Source organism: Lissotriton vulgaris, chromosome 2_1 (genome assembly GCF_964263255.1).
Source record: "Lissotriton vulgaris chromosome 2_1, aLisVul1.2, whole genome shotgun sequence".
NCBI lineage: Eukaryota > Metazoa > Chordata > Amphibia > Caudata > Salamandridae > Lissotriton > Lissotriton vulgaris.
The window spans coordinates 1,452,118,994-1,452,134,269 of NC_141687.1; the positions used below are offsets into that span (position 1 = coordinate 1,452,118,994).

Consider the following 15,276-nt stretch of genomic DNA (forward strand, 5'->3'; position numbering starts at 1 on the left):
AGACTCCCTGTCAACAAATGCTTTCAAACGATTTACATGGAGCATCCTGTGGGGGCTCCTAGGGGTTCCAAAGTCAACCACATAGGTGACTTCTCCCTTCTTTTCAACAATTGGGTAGGGTCCAGTCCATTTGTCCTGGAGTGCTGCTGGGGCCACTGGCTCCAACACCCACACCATCTGCCCTGGTTTGTACTCCACCAGAACAGCCTTTTGGTTATGCCAAGCTTTCTGTAATTCTTGACTGGCCTCCAGGTTTTTGGATGCTCTCTCCATGTATTCAGCCATCCTGGAGCGGAGACCAAGTACATGGTCCACAACATCTAGCTTAGGCTTTTTGAGAGGTAACTCCCATCCTTCCTTCACCAAACATATTGGACTCCTCACAGGGTGGCAAAACAAAAGTTCAAAAGGGCTGTAGCCAACCCCCTTCTGTGGGACCTCTCTGTAAGCAAAGAGCAAGCAGGGAAAAAGGGTGTCCCATTTCCGCCTAAGCTTCTCTGGTAATCCTTTTACCATTCCCTTGAGGGTCTTGTTGAATCTCTCCACAAGCCCATTGCACTGTGGGTGATAGGGTGTGGTAAACTTGTAGTTTACTCCACACTCCTTCCACATTGCCTTTAAGTACCCAGACATGAAGTTGGTACCTCTGTCTGAGAGAACCTCCTTTGGATAACCCACTCTTGAGAAAACTACAAGAAGGGCCTTTGCCACAACAGGTGCTGTTGTGGTCCTCAGGGGAATTGCCTCTGGATATCTGGTGACATGATCCACTACCACCAGTATAAATCTGTGCCCAGATGCTGTTTGAGGATCCATGGGACCCACAATGTCTATTCCAACTCTTTCAAAGGGTACCCCCACCACAGGTATTTGTATCAGGGGGGCCTTTGTTGTGCCACCTGACTTACCACTGGCTTGGCAAGTGACACAGGAGCGACAAAACTCCTTGACATTTTCTGACATATGAGGCCAGTGAAAGTGAGGGACAAGCCTGTCCCAAGTCTTGTTCTGGCCTAAGTGTCCTGCAAGGGGAATATCATGGGCCAAGGTAAGAAGGAAGCCCCTAAACTGCAAAGGCATGACCAACCTCCTGGTGGCACCAGGCTTGGGGTCTCTAGCCTCTGAATAACGGAGCCCATCATCCAAATATACTTTATGGGTACCTTGAGCATTCCCTGCAGCCTCAGCAGCAGCTTGCTGTCTGAGGGGTTCAAGGGAAGGGCAAACTAATTGGGCCTGCCCCAGGTCTGCCCTTGAGGGTCCCCCTGTCCCCAGAAACTCAATCTGATCAGGTTCAAGTTCCTCAGAGGCAGTCTCCCCTTGGACTGCAGAGTCAGCTCCCTGTGTAGTCTGATCCTCAACCTAGGGCAAGTGGGAAGGCACAGCCTTAACCCTCTTGCTCTTCTTCTTGGGTTGTGGTTGGTCTATTGTTCCAAGATCCACCACTGGTTCAGGAAGGCACTTCTTAGCCTGAGTCCTTGTCACTGCAAGGACATGTGCTGAAATCCCTAGCATTTCTGCATGAGTCCTGTACTCCACTTCTGACCAAACTGAGCTTTCAAGATCATTGCCTAACAGACAGTCTACTGGGAGGTCTACACTCACAACAACTTTCTTTAGGCCACTTACCACTCCCCAGGAGAAGTTCACAACAGCCACACTATGTGTAGTAGTGGTGTTGCTTGCATTGGTCACTAGGTACTTCTCACCTAGTACAATCTGTCCAGGGTCCACAAAGTCAGGTGTCACCACAGTGACACTGGCACAAGTGTCCCTGTAGGCCTGAGCCAGTTTCTCATTAATCAAAGGTGTCTGCCTATACTTGCCCAGATTACTGGGGCTCACAGTAGTGGACAAAGATAGGTCCACATCATAAAGCAGAACTGCCTGAGTAGGGACTCTGACTAGGCCAGACTCCATCTCAGTACCCAGGATCAACCCTACTAAACCCTTTTGCTGTGTACTACCACTTCTGACTGTACTAGGGGGTGCAGGTGCTTTAGGAGCTGCAGTGGTAGGGACTGGATTTTTCTTGGTGCATTCACTCCCCCAATGGGAAATGGACTTACAAGTATTGCACCAAGGTTTCTTTGGGCCATCATTCTTCTTCTTTTTGTTACCATTTTGGGAACCACCTTCCTTATTAGAATTTTGTGGGCCTGAAGAAGACTTCTGGTCTTTTTCTTTATCTTTCTTATCCCCACCCTCCTGGTCTGTTTTCTTCTGGTCACCACCATGGTTCTGGGGTTTCTGCTTAATCCTTGTTCTGACCCATTTGTCCGCCTTCTTTCCCAATTCTTGGGGAGAGGTCAGATCAGAGTCAATAAGGTATTGATGCAACAGCTGGTTCTGACAGTTATTAAGGATCTGCTCTCTCATTATAAGATTGTACAATCCTGTATAGTCTGAGACTTTACTTCCTTGCAGCCAACCCTCCAGAGCCTTAGTGGCACAATCAACAAAATCAGTCCAGTCCTGAGTCTGTGCTTTTTGGGTGTCTCTGAACAACAACCTGTATTGCTCAGTGGTTAGGCCAAATCCTTCAATAAGAGCCCTCTTCAGGACAGAGTAGTTTTTGGCATCCTCAGGTCTAACTGTGAGGAGCCTATCCCTCCCTTTCTCAGAAAAGGAGTACCATAAAATTGTAGCCCACTGTTCCTGAGGAACCTGCTGTACCATGCAGGCTCTCTCAAGAGCAGTCATCTATTTGTGGATGTCATCTCCTTCCTTGTAGGGGGCTACAATCTTTGCCAGGTTTCTATTGTCATAGGACCTGTCTTTCTCTCTAGGAATATTGCTGCCACCAGTGGAATCTAATCCACACAACTTTTGTTCTCTTGCTAAAGCAAGTTTAGCTTGAGCCAAGGCTATTTCTTCCCTCTCTATTTGAAGTAGGACAGCCCTCATTCTGGCCCTATGCTCTTTTCTCTGGGGGGAAGTCATTCCCCTTTGAGATTCCCTTGAGACACTAGAAACATGAGAGTCCCCTGAGGGAGATCTCACCCTTCTATTGCCTGAGGGAATTATGTTATAGGATCTGGGGAGGTGCTGGCCCTCTCCAGTCCCATGTAGGTCTAAGTTGGTCTGGTTAAGCCTGCCAACTATGACCTGGTTACCCCTCTGAACTGGCTCATCTACTTCTGAGCCCTCTTCCTCCTCTTCTTCTTCTTCCTCTTCTTCCAAGTCCACCACTGGGGCGTCCTCATTCTCAGGGGGGTTTATTCCATCTCCTGTTTCTAAGGGAACTGCACTCGCCTTATCTAAGTCATCCTTTTCCAGGATGGCTATCAGGGAAGGAATGGTGGGGTTGTGACCCCTTTTTAGCCCTCTTGCAATGCATAAGGCACCCAAGTCTTTATGGCTAAGTTTTTCATAGCTGGAAGTTGCCTTGGTAAGGTCAACCCTCACAGGTAGAGAGCTGGAAGCTTCACCTGTGCCAGACATGACTGCTAGTGAGGTGCAAGCGGTGCACTTACCTACACTAAGTGTTTTCCTACTGTACCTTGCTAGTGAGTTGTAGGCAGGGTGTGCTAATCCCTTTGATCTACAACTACTAAGTTCAGTAGACCTTAAATATGCTAAGCTTTTGTTTATATGTACCTAAGGTACTTTATGTGATCTTTCAATTTGATAAAAAGATTGCAATGGTAAAACAACAGCAAGCTCAAATCCGCACCGCTGCACACCAATGTGAGAAGTTGGCCTGATATATGATGTTTCCAATTCTGGAACCACCTTGTATCAGTCCAAACAATCCCTTATGGTGTCTGGTTGTAAGTCAACCTTTTAGACAAGCTATCCTAGGGGTAGCATGGACTAAGCAGCCTGAAAGGCTAAACTCAAGAGGTCGTGTTAAGCGAGCTGTTTTACCAATCACAATCCTGTAATATCAAATGAAAGGACACCACACAAGTATATATTATAAAAATATATGTGTTTATTACTAAAATAATCCCCAGTACTCTTTATGAGCAAAGGGGCACAAGCGTATAAACAAAAGCACAGTTAAACATATAGAAGTTGCACAATTATGGATGAGGGCGGGTGGCCACTCAAACCATATATTAAGAAAGTGGTATAAGAGATACCAATCAAACAGTTGTTAGGCCTAGGGCCTAGGGAATCGCTGGGAGCAGTCGGGACTAGCAATGCTGAAGTCGGGAAAAGCCTGCGGGATTGGGGTGCAGCGCTTAAAGCACACGCATGCAGCAATGTAAAGTCAATGGTGCGTAAAAGTTATAAAGTTACTGTTTAAGGAGACTTCTGCTTAACCTAGAAGGATGAAACTTAAGACACATACACTAGAGGTGTGTACCAGTGTGGGAACACCGGCGTTTTTGAGTTACCTCACCCACAGGAAGCGGGTGCATAGGGTCGAAGTTGTGTCGGGTTTCGTCACGCAGGTTGTTGGTGCTTGAAGCTGAAGATGCTGCAGGCGATATGAAGGAGAAGTGTCCGGTGTGATCCAGGGGTATATCAGAGTTGTAAAGTACCTGAAAGCAGAGGTGACAGAGTCTGGGTCACTCAGCAGCGACCAGGATGGAACCAGGACGGAACCAGGCAATTTTAGGCGCAATCAGGTGGTTGTCGAGGAGCTTCTCTCTGCTGCCATGTGGGCTCTAGGGCATCTGCGATGTCCAAGAGCGGGTCACGAGCTGTCCCACAGAGGCTCTCGCCGTCGGCGCTGTCGGCTTTAGAATTGGAAAAAACAACACTTGGCAAGAGCAATCCACGCAGGACTGGAAGATTGCTTCTCACTCGGACCAGGAGGGTCAGAGCAGGTGCTCCTTTTTAGAGGAGCGGGTGCAAGTCTGGGGCAACCAGAATCACAAGTTAAATTTCGTAGTTCGCTGGTACAGGGGCCACAAGCCAACGGGCAAGTGACCGGGCCAACGCGTTGAGCCAAAAGAAGCAGAAGAGCCCCACGCAGCACTCGGTGAGTGTAGAGGGGTGAGCTTCGGTGCAAAAGTGGCTCAGGGCTGGGGCTTCTCAAACCCAGATGTACAGCTTCGAGGGTCACTCGTGGGCTGCACGGTCAGCATCTTGTGGTCTTTTCAAGGCGGGCCCCACGCTTCCGGTCGCCTACACGGGTCTCAGCTCTGCAGGGAATGTGGATCGGGCTGTTAGAAGGCAGGCAAGCTTGATCTTGTCGATCTCTGTCGCTCGAGTTTCAGCGGGAACTGCAACAAAGCAGATGTCGAGGTGCTGGATGGTGCCTGTTTGCACAGGGTGGTCACTCCTTGACCACAAGGGAGATTCTTCAGTCTTCTACGTCGAGTAGGATGTCGTAGGGTCCAGAGTTTCATTTCATATGTTTCATCAGGATAATCTGAGTGCAGTGGCACTGCTCCCATTCTTATACCAATCTAGGGGGCTGGATTACCTGCTAGGTCCCCTCCTATGGGTGGGACCCAGGAAGGGGGTGGTTACACCCCTTTCCCTTTGTCCAGGGTCAGGCTGGGACTGGGGCTGGTGAGCCCCAGAACCGGTTTGACCGGATTATGCAAGGGGAAGCCTTGTGCTCCCCAGGCAGTGTCTGGTTTCTTTCAAACCTTCCTGCTACAATCCACTATCTCCTGTCTGGGGTGGTGTGACACCTCCCTGCGACAGGAAAGCCTTTTTCCAGGCCTCCTCAGCTGAGTTTCGGTCAGCAGCAGGAGGTCAGACTCGTGTCTGTGGCAGAAGCATCCATTTTGTGGATCTGAGGCTCTTTTAAAATCAACCGCGTTTCAGTAAAGTAACATGTCTTCTCCCTCTAGAGGGGTGGAATGCTATCCCCGTTGACAGGACTGTCGAGAGGATAGTATTCCAAATCGTATGACACCTTACACGACATGTTTTGATAAAGCCAAACCAAAGTTAACATATAACCGCGAGGATTATAATGCACTTAATAGTATATGGTATGGCATTATCCCGGAACAGCTTAGGGAGTTGTTCCTGACAGCTGCAGACAGGCTCAGCTCATGCTAGAGCACCATCTCACGTTAAACCACGCACTTTGCCTCCAGGATTGATAAGGCCTTCCATAGGAGTGACTCACCGGTTTATATGTGTCCAGATAGAGGTTTAGATATAGGTATACTATATCTAAGCAAGAGGTGATTACACCAACTTGCCCCAGCTGACGGATCAGCCAGTTGTGTCAATTTAAGAACCAGCCAGGGGTGGCAAAAGATATGCTGCAGCCCCTGGAAGGCCTTGGTGGCACCTATGCCCTGAGCACCTGTAGTGCATGGTACAGGGGCTGACGAGTCCAGTTCCAATTGGGTTATGTACCTATAGTACATGTATGGGAATTTAGAGAGAGAACAGCAGGCTGGGGGTCTGATTAGCAGGCCCACAGCCTCATTAAGTCAAAAACCAGTGAAGCAAAAAGCGAAAATTGGGGTGACCATAGGATAGCAGACCCTACTCTCCTACAAATTCCCTCTTTTCTCTATCCCCCAACCAATTGACATTCCGCAAAAGAAGTTTATTGCAGCCCGGTGGTGGAGTCTGTCTCGGGTTCTTGATCATTTGTGAAGTGTATTAAACGCTGTGGGTGCCAGCAAGAGCACACATCCGGGCCCTCTTTGTCCCTCACTCCACGTGAAAATATCAGCCAAGCAGTCCAATATCTGGTCTGACCAAAAATTGGTTGTTCTACTGTTGGGTAGTGTGGTCCCCATGCAGTGTCAATTATCATTATTTCACACCATATTAAACATTGAACAATACTACAACAATCCCCTAGGGATCTACCCAGACCTGCCCCCTTCCCTGCCTCCCTGCAACATGGACTCCAAACTGCCCACCCCCATTTTGCAGAGTGCCTGTATGCCCAGCCCTATCAAACCTGGCATAGGGGAACGTGGCCCAGTCAAACCCAAACAAAGGATGCTTTTTCACTGCAGTTCAAAGCCATTATGTTTGTGTCTGTGTTAAGACCAGTAATATCCAGCATTCCTCTCATGATTTACCTGGTAGTCAGCTGCACGTTAATAACAAAAAGCCCACGAGTCTGGCAGTCCACATTTTACCCTCCCCCCAACAATCATGTTGCTTAACAATGTACGACTTCTCCAGTGAATCTTGGGAGGTTTCTTACATCTCTCGGCAATGCACTCAACGATCAGCAACTTTCAAGGGACCCTCCTCTCTGTCTGCTGACTTTAATTGACAAGTGTCTCACCGAGGCCTGTCCCGAAGTTCGCGGGCATCTTGTCGACTGTCTTGCCCCTGCGCCCGACGTTGTGAGTTGTATTTTTGGGTTCCATGGGTTTGCCACCCCTCCAAACTGTCCTATGTTTCTTCTGGAGTAAAATAAGAACCAAACTTTCTCATCCGTTGTTATTCGCAGTTTTGCAGGAAAGAGCATTGCATATTTAATATTTTTTCCACGAAGCGCCCTCTTTACCTCCAAGAAGAAACTTCTCATATTCTGGACCTTAATGGTAAAGTCCGTACAGAATATGATCGTGGGGTTCTCAAGCCTTGTTGGCGGGGCAGTGCTTACGTTTTGTAGAATTATGTCTCTATCCCTATAGTTGATTGTTCTGGCTAGAATAGAACATGGAGGTGCGCCTGGTTTTGGGGGACCCCCCCTTGCACTCTATGGGTATGTTTCACAGAGAAGTATTGGGAGAGAGCGGGTTGCAGGTGTTTTGTATTAGATCTTCCACAAATAGATTCATGGTTTGGCCCTCCGCCTGCTCCGGAACTCCCAAAAATCGAATGTTGTTCCTGCACGCCCTTCCCTCATAATCTTCAAGCTTGGCTTCCAGGTCCGTTGTTGCAGCTTAGAGTTTCTGCACTGTCCGTTCTAATGTTTCAGTGGAGGATTGAAGTTCGAGGGCATAGTCTTTGACTGTCTTCATCCTCTCCCCCAGCGTACGTAGGTCTGCATAAATTAAAGTAATTTCCGTTGTGACCGAGTAGATATTCTGTTCCAGAATTGTGCAGACCCCATGTATAGCCTCCATAATGTCTTGGAGTGCAGGGGCACCTTCATCCGACTGTTTTTCACTCCTTGTGTTTCATTTTCCTCATCCATGGTTTCAGATTTAATAAGTGCATATTTGTCTAGCTTGGTCTGATGTGTTTGTTTGGATCTCTTTATTGTCACCATGGTATAGTTCTCCCAGTTGGGTCTCACTTCCACTTTTGTTGGACCTCCTTCACCAGGCCGGTGTAAGTTGTGGGTGTTGAAAATGCAACAATAGTGCTCAACAAACAGGGAAGGGGAAATCTATATAGCGACCACCGATACAGCCACCTCCGATCAACCGCAATGTTTTTTCTAACCTTGCACCTCAGATTGTGTCTTGAGCATTGGGGGACTTAAGTTTGAATGTTTCAAGGCAAGTGACCCTCGCTGCCTTACCAGTCTCCTTCTTCCAATGCAGCCAGACTGTTAATATACCTTAATCTATCACATTTTGTCACAAAATGTCCTTATGACCCTCTGTGTGGCCTATGATGGTCTCTTAACACCAGCCTGGCACACCTTTTCAAACCCGGCCTGGGATCTGCCCCGTGATACAGGGCTTAATAGGACTGGCGAGAATGAGGAAAGAGGGGAAATGTCACATTTTCCAGCAAAGATGCTGCTGTCTTTACCCTTGTCTTTAAGTAGGATTCAGTCTCTCAATAACAGGATTACCAACTGGGCACAACTCAATGCACACCTTCTCTCCTGGAAAAAAATCCTCATCGCAGCAGCCCCGTGTGTCTGGCCGGGCAGTCTTGATATCAAATATGAGCCCAAGCTGTTGACTCATCAAAACAGACAGATTAATGTATGCAGACAGGCTACCTTAAATAGGTAAAGTCACTGCTCTCTTCCGCGGCCCAACTTCTGTGAGACGTCAATTCTACTAGCATTGCAGTCAGCAGCTTTGTGTCCGATCTGCATTCCCCCAGGCCTGTTCAGCACCTTCGTTAGAGTCCTTCAGTTTCGTTTGTCTGCTACACGGCTGCTGAATTGAATTCCATCTTGATAAGGCAGCCTATCCCCTCTCTGCCCTGATTACGGCCGTCAGCTCCTCACTAAATGTGGGGGGGAGGCAAAGAGGGGGGGCAGACAGATGCAGCACCTAGGATCTCATTGCCCCAGCTGTCCATCTTGTGGGAGCTGCTGAGAACATCAGCACCTAAAACCCAGCTCCAGGGGTTCTTTGAGAATCTTACAGCAATGGCGTCACCTCCGATTGATGCAGTTGAGCTCCATACCTTGGAAGAGCATTCTCCCTTTACCTTCTGGACATCTATCAGGCTGCTCCTGGAAAGGCCAGGGAAAGCTGCATGGAGGACGTCTCCGCTGTTCGTCGTCCATCCCGGCGTCACTGCTACCCAGGGAGTCTGCCGCAACAAGAACTCATGCGATCCCCGGGCTCATCAGGCCTCTCTAGTCAATCACAGTCCCCAGGTCACCTCACCACTCAAAGGGGTCACAGGAGCACTGCACCATGATCGAGTCTGTCCAAGGTGCTGGGAATCACCAGAGCGTTTTTAGTTTGGGGCTTAAGCGGATTTATTTGACAGATTTAATGGGTTTTTGGATAGTGTGTTGCGGAACTCCACTCCAACACGTCCATCTCTGTTGCCAGCTGGCCATGTCCCCCATCAGTTTCAGTTATTTAAGTTTAAAAAATATAGATATCTGGGACACGAGTCCTTGCACTAGACTCACACATCCTACTGAAATTTGATTGGCTGTCAGCACTGCAACCAGGAAGTATTGGCAGCCATCTTGGGACTGGGCTTGAAGCTGAGTCCCATAAAAAAGGATAAAAAATAAGAAAAGGGGGCAGGGTAGGAATACCCAGATCCCCCAGATATGGTGGGGGGATCCCCAGAGGGACCCCGCCATGCATTAAAAAGAGATTTTGTTTTCAATTTTGCAGCACATTCGCTAGTGGATCCGGGCAAGTGCAGCAAACATTGAAAAACGTAATAGTGTGTGCCCATGTGCTTCTTTTAAAAGAAAGCCCTTGGCTAGCCAAATCCTGGGGGCAAATGAAAAATAAAGGAGGGGCATTGGGACCCCCCTTCTATGTTTGAATCAAACCCTGGGGATCACCACCTCCCCGGGGTTGTTGATTGAAATTATACGGGGGTGCCGTATGTGCTTCTTTAATTATTAAATGGGGAAGGAATCTTGGACCCTCCCAACCTGGAGACCGCCTCCTTCTCGTGGCTTTACAAGTAAAAATGAAGGAGGATGCACGAACCTCCACACAGCCCAGGTGGGACGCAACCACCCAAGAGGTTTAACTTTAATTAATGGGAGATCACACAGACCCCTCCAGTCCCGGGGACTGTCATTTGTACAAGGCTTTTGTGGGGGGCAGGGCAGATGGCCTGCCACCCCCCGGGGCTTTAAATTTAATGAATGTGGGGGGCCTCTAGACCCCCAGCAGCCACCTCCCCGGGGCATTTGACAAATTGAATGCAGGGAGCAATTCAGCCCTCCCACAGCCCTGGGGACCACCACCTCACCTGGGAAAATTCAAAGAAAGGAGGGGGCCGCCTCATCTTGGAGCCCTAGATGACCAGGGGAACCGCCATTCCCCAGGGCCGAAATCAGCTATGTCGCAGGATAACCACCCACAGGACATAGTGTTTTTGCTATGGCTTGGCAGGAGCTTTACCGCTCCCACTATGCCATAGCATACGATGAGCCGGTTTGAGCAAGCACAATTGCTTTGACACAAATGGAGCTGCATGTTAGCAGGTGGAGAGCTGGCAGGGAATGTGGGGGATCCCCTGTGGCCCCCAACACAGCTAAGTGGGCACCCTGGGTGGGACCAGGGAACCCACAACAAAGGCAGGGCACTGGGGGAAGGGGTCCCCAGGGCCGAAACTGGCCCATGGTGGGGGCTGCTTGGCCTGCCTCTCCACTGAAAATGGGGCTGGCCCTGGGGGATAGGGTCCCCGGGGGCCGAACACTGCCTAGGGAAGTATGACCACACGGCCCCCCCTCCCTAAAAAAAAACAAAAAAAACTGGAAAATCACCAGAGGCCCTGCCACCTTTTTCCACCACTCTGAAAATGCACCTCCTGGCACACTGCTGGTGGAGGGATGAAGTTCCCTTGACTCCCCCTGCCCTATTATATACTAGGGGTCTATAGGGTAGGTCATGCCACTCACAGGGGTACCCCACCATACCATTGTGTACACTTCTGTATGTAGGTGTTTTAATTGTATTCTAATGTGTCTCTTTCAGAATAGCACTGGCCCTGGGCATGGCTAGGCTGAGCCCAGGGTCAGTTACCACCAGTGTCAACCAGTAAAATGTTGGGGAGTACCCAGGGCCCAGGATGACTTTGCAACATAGCCACCCCATCAAACGAAAGGTGATGGGTTACTAACCTACATCCTGGTAGTCCTCATCAGCTAAGTAAAAAAACCTGGAAAGTCCATCTACATTTGCATTGGCAACCCCAGGTCAGTGTTCCAGTGTAAAGTCCATTCTCTGAAGGGAAATGGACCACCTTAACAGCTTGTAATTCTTCCCTCCCATCTGCATTAGCCACCTGAGAGGTATGTGGTCAGTTTGAACATGAAAGCGAGTCCCAAACAAATATGGTCACAACTTTTTCAAGGACAATACCACAGCAAAAGCCTCTCTCTCAATGGCAGTCCACCTCTGCTCTCTGGGAAGAAGCCTCCTACTAATAAGGGAAACTGGCTGATCAAGAACCTCTTCATTTAGCTGTAACAATACTGCCCAAGTCCCTTGCTCTAAAGCATGTCTGAACCACAAATTTGTTTGTGTAGTCAGGGGCCAGCAGTACTGGTGCTGAATACATAGCAACTTTCTGAGTGGCAAAAGCCGTCTGACACTCTGGGGTCAAAATCACCTATTTGGGCCTCTTTTTAGAAGTGAATTCTGTCAGGGGCCACACAAAGTTCCCATAATTTTGAACAAACATTCTATATAACCCTGTCGGTCCAAGGAATGCCCTGACCTAAGTCTGGGTAACAGGAACTGTCCAATCCAAAATAGGTTTGGATTTTCACTTGGAGAGCCTGTACATGACCCCCACCTACCAGGTGGCCCAGGTATACCACAAAACTCTGCCCTATTTGGCACTTACTTGCCTTAATAGTCAGGCCTGCTTGCTGCATGACCTGAAGCACTTCCCTTAGGTGGCTTAAGTGATCCCCCAGGTAGAACAGTATTCAGCTATATTATTTAGGTAAGCTGCACTGAACTGTTCCAACCCAGACAAGAACCTTTTCACCAACATTTGGAAGGTGGCAGCGGCATTCTTTAATCCAAAGGGCATTACCTTGAACTGATAATCTCCCTCTGGTGTGGAGAATGCTGACCTCTCCTTTGCTCGATCAGTGAAGGCAATCTGCCAGTAACCTGAAGTCAATTCAAATGTACTCAGGTACTTAGAAACCCCTAACCAATCAATGAGCTCATCAGCTCTAGGTATAGGGTAAGCGTCAGTCTTTGTGACTGCATTCAATCCTCTGTAGTCCACACAGAACCTTAACTCCTTGGGTCCCCCTGAGTATTAGGTTTAGGTAACAGCACCACTGGACTGGCACATGGACTCTTAGAAGGTTCAATTATACCCAGTTCTAGTATCTTAGCAACCTCAACTTAAATGCTGGCTCTGACATGTTCAAACAACCTGTAAATTTTATTTTTGACAGGTAGGCCTTTACCAGTGTCAATATGGTGCACATCCCACTCAGGGATGCCTGGGGTCAAAGAGAACAAGCCAGAAAACTGATCCAGCACTTGCTTACAGTCTCTGGGCTGCTGGTCTGTCAATTTGGGAGAGAGTACAACTCCCTCCACTGACCCATATTGTACATTAGTGGAGAGGAGGTTGGGCACAGGCTCTGTTTCCTCCTCTACATCCTCATCAGTGACCAGTAACATGGTCATGTCTGCCATGTCATGGTGGGGTTTCAATCTATTCACATGCAGGACCCTATGAGGGTTCCTGAGGGTGCAAAGGTCAACCAAATAGGTAACCTCACATTTATTTTCTAAGATTGGATAGGGCCCACTCCACTTGTCATGCAGGGCCCTGGGTGCAACAGGCTCCAACACCCACGCCAATTGTCCTGGGGTATACTCAGTTATAGTAGCCTTTTGATCATAATAGTGCTTCATGAGCTCCCGGCTGGCCTCATGTTTCCTGTTTGCCTTGTACATGTATTCTGCCATTCTAGATCTCAGGCCTAGAACATAGTCAATCACATTGTCCTTTGCTTCTTTAAGAGGCTTCTCTATAGACTCCCACAGCAGGCTCAATGGCCCCCTCACAGGGTGTCCAAACAGCAACTCAAATGGACTGGAACCAACCCCTTTCTGTGGCAACTCCCTGTAGGCAAACAGTAAGCATGGGAGGAGAACAACCCATCTCTTCCTGAGTTTCTCTGACAACCCATTTATCATGACATTGAGGGTTTTGTTGAATCTCTCAACAAGACCATTAGGTTGTGGGTGATAGAGGGTGGTGAACTTGTAGGTAGAACCGCACTCATCCCACATAGTAGTCAGATAGCTGGACAGGAAGTTCGTGCCCCTATTCAACACCACCCCTTTTGGAAAACCCACTCTGGTGAACACCCCAAGCAGCGCTCTAGCTACAGCAGGAGCATCAATGGTTCTAAGAGGTATGGCTTCAGGGTACCTAGGGGCATGGTCAACTACTACTAAGATATACCTATTCCCTCATGCAGTAGGAGGGTCCAGGGGACCAACAATGTCTATCCCCACCCTTTTAAAAGGAACCCCAACCACTGGCAGTGCTTTTAGGGGAGCCTTTGTCTTGCCGCCTGCCTTGCCACTGACCTGACAGGTGACACAGGAGCTGCAAAACTCCTTTACCTTTTCAGACATATGGGGCCAGTAAAAAAGGTTCACCAACTGGTTCCAGGTCTTTGTCTGTCTCAAATGTCCTGCCAAGGGGATATCATGACCCAAAGTCAGGATGAACTCTCTGTACTTGTGGGGTACCACCAACCTCCCGGTGGACCCCTCCTTGAGGGTTCTGGCCTCAGTATAAAGCAGTTCACCTTCCCAGTAGAGTTTGTGAAACCCACTGTCATCCCCCTCATCTTGCTTGGAAGCAATCCGCCTCAAGCCCTCATGGGTGGGGCAGTCACGCTGTCCCTGACTGAACTCGTCTCTGGAGGGTCCACCTGCTCTTGTCAGTTCTGCCAAATCTGACAGCTCTGGCAAGGAAGTAGTCCTTCCCTCAGAGGCCAGATCCACCCCATCAGGGTTAGATTATTCCTGCACCTATGGAGTTCCCTGGGCTGTCTCACTAGACAAAGTCTTTGAATATTTGGCTTTGCTCCTGGGTCCAAGTGTCCAGCCCCTCCCTTTTGGCTAGTCTGTGACCTAGTCACAGCACATACCCACTCAGGGAGCTCCAATATTTTCATATGGAGTCTTCTTTCCACCTCTGACCACACAGAGGCTTCAAGATCATTGCCCAGTAAACACTGGACTGGGAGCACCTTTGACACAGCTACCTTCATAGGGCCTGTCACACCTCCCCATTCCAAATCCACCACAGCCATAGGATGGAGTTTGGTAGTGCTGTCTGCATAAGTCAGCTGGTGAAACACAACAGATAACAACCACTCTGGAGGCACCAGCTCATCTAGGGCCATAGTTACACTAGTCTCTGTGTCTCTGATAGTCTCAAACTCAGTCCCATTCACTTTAGGCCTCTGCCTGCACTTGTCCTTGTTTGGACTTAAGGCAGTAAGGGTGGCAATATTCACCCCACCCAGGGACACTATGGTTGCTTCCACCACCTGACTAGCCATCTCTGCGGCACCACTCTCCACCCCTGCACTGACACTGGCAATCCCTGTGGATGGCCCCTTAGGGGGGAGCTTCTTGGCGCAGACAGCACCTACCTGCTTATGCCCTGGCTGGTTACAGTCAAAGCACTTACGCACCTTTGAGGGATCAAAGAACCTACCAGGCTTTCCCTGAAACCTCCTCCCTTTGAATTTGGGTTGGCTCAGGCCCCCCTCCTTGTGTGGGTCTTTGCAGGCCTCCTTAGGTTTTTGACCTTCATTTTCCTGGGCTTTTCCTTGGGAAGGGACCTGTCCTCCAATATATGACCAGATCCTGTAGAGTGTGGCATTATTTTGTCCCAGAGTGCATCAAATCTTCCAAATCCACAATGGCTGATTTTCCAGCAAGGAGATAATAGCTGGCTAATTACACCCCTAGGATGGCTAATTTACTTAGACTGTCCCGCTGCATCTGCTCATAACTTCCTTAATCCTACCATCTGCCT

At 48.9% G+C, this 15,276-nt stretch overlaps 1 protein-coding gene and 1 pseudogene across 2 annotated transcripts in view; both read right to left on the minus strand.

Moving 5' to 3' along the window:
- LOC147732744 (ficolin-2-like) overlaps nucleotides 1–15,276 on the minus strand; it is a 589,146-nt gene that overhangs the window by 501,613 nt on the left and 72,257 nt on the right. The gene's annotated exons all lie outside the window — the stretch shown is intronic.
- LOC147732745 (uncharacterized) lies at nucleotides 1,014–2,943 on the minus strand (annotated as a pseudogene).